The sequence below is a fragment of the Alligator sinensis genome, unplaced genomic scaffold (genome assembly GCF_000455745.1).
Source record: "Alligator sinensis unplaced genomic scaffold, ASM45574v1 scaffold1207_1, whole genome shotgun sequence".
NCBI classification, from domain to species: Eukaryota; Metazoa; Chordata; order Crocodylia; family Alligatoridae; genus Alligator; species Alligator sinensis.
The window spans coordinates 17,954-24,599 of NW_005842867.1; positions in this window are offsets into that span (position 1 = coordinate 17,954).

Below are 6,646 nucleotides of genomic sequence, written 5' to 3' on the forward strand. Positions count from 1 at the left end.
CTGGCTTGCATCCATAGATGCTTCTCAAGCAAATCCCGGGACATCATTCTCCCCCTGTACTCAGCCTTAGTGAGGCCGCAGCTGGAGTACTGTGTCCAGTTTGGGCTCCACAATTCAAAAAGGATGTGGAGAAGCTTGAGAGAGTCCAGAGAAGAGCCACGCGCATGATCAGAGGTCAGGGAAGCAGACCCTACGATGACAGGCTGAGAGCCCTGGGGCTCTTTAGCCTGAAAAAGCGCAGGCTCAGGGGTGATCTGATGGCCACCTACAAGTTAATCAGGGGTGACCACCAGCATCTGGGGGAACGTTTGTTCACCAGAGCACCCCAAGGGATGACGAGGTCGAATGGTCACAAACTACTACAAGACCGTTTCAGGCTGGACATAAGGAAGAATTTCTTTACTGTCCGAGCCCCCAAGGTCTGGAACAGCCTGCCACCGGAGGTGGTTCAAGCGCCTTCATTGAACACCTTCAAGATGAAACTGGATGCTTATCTTGCTGGGATCCTATGACCCCAGCTGACTTCCTGCCCTTTGGGCGGGGGGCTGGACTCGATGATCTTCCAAGGTCCCTTCCAACCCTAATGTAATCTATGAATCTATGAAATCTATAGCCACACTGAAACTCAGGAAAGATTTCCTCAGCAAGAGGGAATTCAGCAGAATTCAAGCAAGGATCTTCCCAGTGATGGAGAGCAGGGTAATACCTCAATACTTTCCACAGTCAGACATATCTCCCTTTTTAAAGATGATGACAATATTGGCATTCTTTAGGTCATCAGCAATTTCCTCAGTGTTCCAGATTTAAAAAAAGTGGAGCTTGAAGGTCATAGTTTCCCCACCAAATGTAAAGGCCTCAGCTGGTATGCCACAGGGCCAGATGCTTTATTGTTCTTCATGTGTCTTATGGCCTGATGGACTTCTTCAGAGGTTGGTGGACTGGTAAGTGCTTCCCTTACTGGATGCTACAGAATAGATTCTATGGTTTCGACATTCACCATCAATTCTTGGTTCAGGAAATTTTAGTAGTGCTCTTTCCATCTTCAGATCTAAGTGGGGTGAGTCCTCAAGAGCTTAGTCCAAATGCAGCCTTGATTGCACTGAAGAAGCCCTGCATGTCATGATTATCAACAAATTGTTGGATTTCTTTCGCCATCTCTTCCCACCATTTGTTCTTGATTTCTCAAATCTTCCTCTGGGCTTCAACTTTAAACTATCAAAAAGTTCACTCCTTCTGACCAGATGTAGGGTGGTTTTGCCAGTCACAGAAAGCTTTTCTCTTCTGATTGAGAAGGGCTTTGATCTGAGCGTTATTTTCTTCAAACTAGTCCTGATGGCATTAAGTGATAAAGCCAACTGATTTAATGCAAGCCTCATGGATGGTCTCTTTTAGAGATTGCTAATCTTCCTCAACACAAGTGTTATCATTTTCAATCCTAAAATTGGTAAGTTTCTTACTAAAATATGTTTGAAGGGCTTCACTGTGTCTAGGGGTCTGAAGGCATTTGATGTTGTACTGTCTTCAGACTGATTTGGGTTGCTTTTGATGTTCCAACACAACCTTGATGGATATGATTGATCGCACTAAACAATGATCGTTAGTAGAATTTCAGTAGGATGATGGTTGTGTTGTTGTTGCACATATGAAGGAGGATCTACAAATGGCCCTTAACTGCTTCTCTCAAGCATACCAGTGCCTGGGGCTAACCCTTAAGATCAAAATAAAAATGGTGCTTCATCAGCCTGCTTCAGGTCAGTCAACACCCCTAGCAAAAATCTTCATTGATGGACAGGAGCTGGAGAACGTTGTACACTTTGCATACCTCAGCAGCCATTGTTGCCCTGTGGGGTCAGGCCAACTCTCAGGATCTCGATATTGCGCTGTTAGACAGGAGGATGTGACACAATTGCACATATACAAACACACAAATCAATTAGGTGCATACGCACCCACATACTACCAGCTCAGGCACATACACACCCAAACCAGTCTAGGCACATGCATACCTATCACCAATTCAAACACATACACTATACACCCCAAAAGCTAATTCATATAGTGTGCACACAATGACATATATATATATATATATATATACACACACACACACACAAACACACACTCACCAGTTCACACACATACAACCCACCTACATATACACACAGGTAAGTTCCTAACTTGGAGGGTACAGTGTGTATGTGTATGCTTGGGGTACCTGGGGGAAGGTTGAGGTAAAAGAGAGAGTGTTAAAGTGTAGGGAGTGACAGTTGCCAGAACCAGGATTAGAACCAGTGGACTATAGAGAAGCTGGCTGAGGAACTGAGCCTTGGGATTACTTAAGGTAGACTGGGGCTGGAAACTGAGGCAGACAGCTGAGATATTGTGGGGGGCAGATAAGGGGTGGCAAGAAGGAGACAGCCAGGAAAGAAACTGAGGCAGAAACCCGGTTGCTCAGGGGAAAAGGAAAAGGCAGTGGGGATAAGACAGTGGCAAAGAAACAGGGGATTTGGAGGCAGAGAGGAGCTCAGGACAGATGTTGGAGGTGGCAGTGAGCCACAAGCAGGAGAGGGAGAAATGAGACAGAGGTTAGAGGGGCGAGGAGCAGAGATTGGAGCAGGGCCAAACCATAGTAAAGCAAAACCCAACTTAGGGGTTGGGTCCAAATAACAGTTTTATTAAACAGACAATACACTACACAGCCCCATGAAGTTATTGCTTCACACACACACAAGCACTCACAATGGCAGCAGGAGACAGACTCAGTGGAAGTGTTGGAGTCCAGGTAGGGAAGAGAAACAGAGTCCAAGTCCTTGGTTGAAGAGGGGATGCGGGGTGATAGCTACCTATCCAGGCTGGATAGGGGTCCTTGTCCAGTAGGTGTTGTTCAGAGGGGGGTCGCCGGCAGGGCCTCTGGGTGGATAGGTGGTGTGGCATGGTGCTGGTCCAGATGGAGAGGGCATCCTAAGGAGTCAGTCTTCACTACCACTTTTAGGGGGCAGACAACCTGATCTCCTGTGGGGAGGGCCTGTCCAGGCAAGGTCAGTCCCATTCCAGAGGGCTCCTGGTGTTCTTACTGAGCATGTGCAGCCTTGGCACAATGGTGAGTTGCCTCATCTTTTGTTTCTTGAATGCTGAGGGTGGTTGCAAGGGCTGGGTCATTGGTCCAGGTATTGGTGTTGATGGTTCAGTCATTCAGAGGGAGCTATTTTTAGACCTACTGCCATTGTCTCTCAAGCACCCTCATTCATCCCTATTAATTCAGGAACCAAGTTACATAGGAGGGGTAGATGTGAGTCATGGGTTACACAACGAGGCCGGAGACAGGATGGAGACTTGACAAACAAAATGGAAACTTGACATGACTTATGTTAACTTACATATGTAGGCCTAAAGCATATAGTATCAGTAAAACAGTAATATAGAACAGTAAAAATCAATATAAACATAATAATTATACAATATAAAGAAGGAGAAAAAACTAAATAAATACAACTTGCTACCAAAATAAAATGCTGAAGCTTATCCTATGTCTTAGCTCACTTGTACTTATCTATAGGGAATAGAGAGAGAGAGACAAAGTCAGAAATGGTTGGGGAAGGGGAGGGAATGCATTAAAAAAAGAAAAAAGAAAAACTGGGATTTTGCTACACCATCTCTCAAAGAAGGCCAACATCGATGAGGAGAGCTAGTATAGGATCCAATGTGCCAGCTCTGCCTTCAGAAGACTGAATCATCATGTGTTCAATGATCATGACATCAGGACTCAAACAAACCTCCTACTATACTAAAGCTGTGGTATTCCCAGCTCTCCTCTACAGCTGTGAAGCTTACAAGGACCTCCTGAAAATCCTGGACACCAGCACTACCTCTGGAAGATCCTTGGCATAAAATGGGAAGATCATCACACAAATACCAGTGTCCTCACTAACACTAACACCACCAGTATGGAAGTGTTGATATTCAACATAAGTTGCAGTGGACAAGGCATTGTACGTGCATGTCTGATGTATGTATAATAAAACAACTACTATACTCCCAACTCAGCCTGGGACAAAGGACATGCGAGGGCCAAAGGAAATGCTTCAAAGACAGCCTCAAGGCAAACATTAAGAATTGTGGCATTGGCATCATAAATTGGGAAAAACTAGCCCGAGACATGGCTACATGATGATGCCTTGTGAAAGAAGGCAGATTGTACCTTGAGGAAAAGTGTCTCGCCCTGGAGGGAGAAAAACAACAGAAATAGAAGGAAAGGAAATCCATGGTCCAACCGTCCCTTTAACCACCTGTGGCATTTGCCAGATGATCTGCAGCTCTAGGATTAGCCTTCTTAGCCATCAATGGACTCATTTACAACTCTTACCTTGATCCATGGGAGTGATCATCCTTGACCATGAGGGATCATTGCCGCCACCGATGATGGTGGTTTCTAATGAAGTGCCAATCCTCCCTCCTTTACCCATACCTCTAATTCTACCTGTAGGATTGGACCCTAAAACCTCTTAGAGGCTTCTGTTTTTTAGGACTACCGAGAATCAAGACAAGTGCTCTTCAAATCACTTCTTTAAGCCACTTCTGCTCCTTTTTTAACATCTAGTCTTCAGTAATAAATATATCAATCATCATCACACTGCTTGCTCTTGAAGATATTGTTATGCTATAAACCTTGAGACATACCATACTATTCATGGATCCTGATGAGGAAAGAGTAAGAACTAATATAAAGCTGTAGATTGTAGGTTTATCTCATAGCAGTTGGGTGCCTAGACGCATCAGAGGATGTTGTGAGTGTTGTTCATTTGCAACTAGAACTACATAGTCTAATAATGTGTTTATTGACATGTTAATTTAAATGCAAGGCTGTTTGTTTTAAAGTGCAGACATCCAGACTTGTGACATTTAAATGAACATTTAGATGATCACCTACATGGCCAATGAACCCACAAAAACTGGTAAGCATGAAAACCCAGCTTCTTGGTCTGTTCACCTGATAATTGCTTCAATGATGTAATGTTCCTAAATTGTATTTTATTGTCTGAATGTATTGTCTCTCTGTAGCCGGCAAAGCAGTAGTGTGGGTGGTGTGTTGACTTGCCCAGATCTTGAAGTAGGGTTTCAGTGTTGCTGTTGCCTTTTTTCCCAGATCTTAGTGATATCACTGAATTTTTATCTTAATAAAAGCATTTTTGTTTTGCTTTCCTGATAGACTCCATAGATATGTCTATGATGACAGTTAGAGTTGACCTCAGGGTCATTCTTAACCCTATAGCCATTCACATATCTACATTATAAACCCCTAAGAACAATCTCTGAAGTCAGTTTAATGATAACCTAATCCTAAAAGCTCTGGTGAATCTCCCCAGCTTTGAGACAACCCCCACCTCATCTACTTCCTTACCCTCCCTGAAATGTTTTGAATATACCCAATTATACACTCACCAACAGCAAATCCACTTTTGCCCAGCCTTAACTTCCAGCACTTTCGTATCCCACCCCCTCCTTCTTTTTGTTTCCCATAAGTAGAGACAAGTAGGCTACAGACCAATACCTAGAAAGGCTCTACAAGGGGCCATGGGATATATCCTAGTGCTGTGCTCTAGAAATAAGCAGCATAGTGTGGGTGGCTTGGGTAGAGGTTTTAAGGTATGAGTTAGATGGGCCATCAATATGGCTCAGGCTGCCCGAGGGCATCTCAAGATCTACCTTACATATCAGAACAGACAAACACCATTATTCCAAGTACCTCACAGATTAGCAAATACTCAGGCACCTGCACTGAATACCTGCACACAAATTACGTTCAAAAAAATGATAAAGGCAAAATATTATGCCTGAAAAGCATGTTAGTTTAACTTATTTACAATAGCTTGATTTCTTAACCGGTTCTTTTCCAAACTTGGCATAGCACATCCTTCACTGAGGATAACATACTGCCAAATTTCCACTCCTTAAAATTAATGTCGTTGAGCTATCCCAGCACAAAAAAAGCCATCTGGGTTATTTTTAGATGTGATTGTATACTAATAAAAGATTGAATAGATTTTCTTACATACTGTTCCAACCATTGTCAATCTGCTGCTAAAATACTTCTTGCAGCATAGCTAGATCTAGTGATAGAAATTTAGATACCCTCTGTTTCATGGAGGTGGACTATTGAGACCCCCTTCTGCTTTAGATAAGGCTTAACTGGGATAGTATTTTTTCATTCATTTATAATTTGATGTCTGAATAAGTGTTTTGGAAAAATCAATTAATCCATAAATATTGCACCCTAAAAGTTATTTTACAGTAGCTAACCAAACTGCATAGAGATAGTTTTAAAATAATTAAAATGGAAAGTTCCTCTTCAAACATCAAGATGGGAAATTAAAAATAAACTACTTTTGTTGCTACTATTAATATTTTGACATTAACTGATTTAAGATAATTCATTTTCTCAATAAGCTACTCCAAATAAGAGTCTTCTCTGTTTTACACCATTCAAAATATCAAATACCCTCTCAGCAGCGAGCAGGATGCTTTGGAATGATATTAAAGCACAAAACTTCAGATTTTGTTAGTCAAGTCATTAATTAATAATGGCAGGTTTTCAAATGATGTTACAGCAATGAAAATGTGAGGCAATATTTTTTAAATAGATTTAATC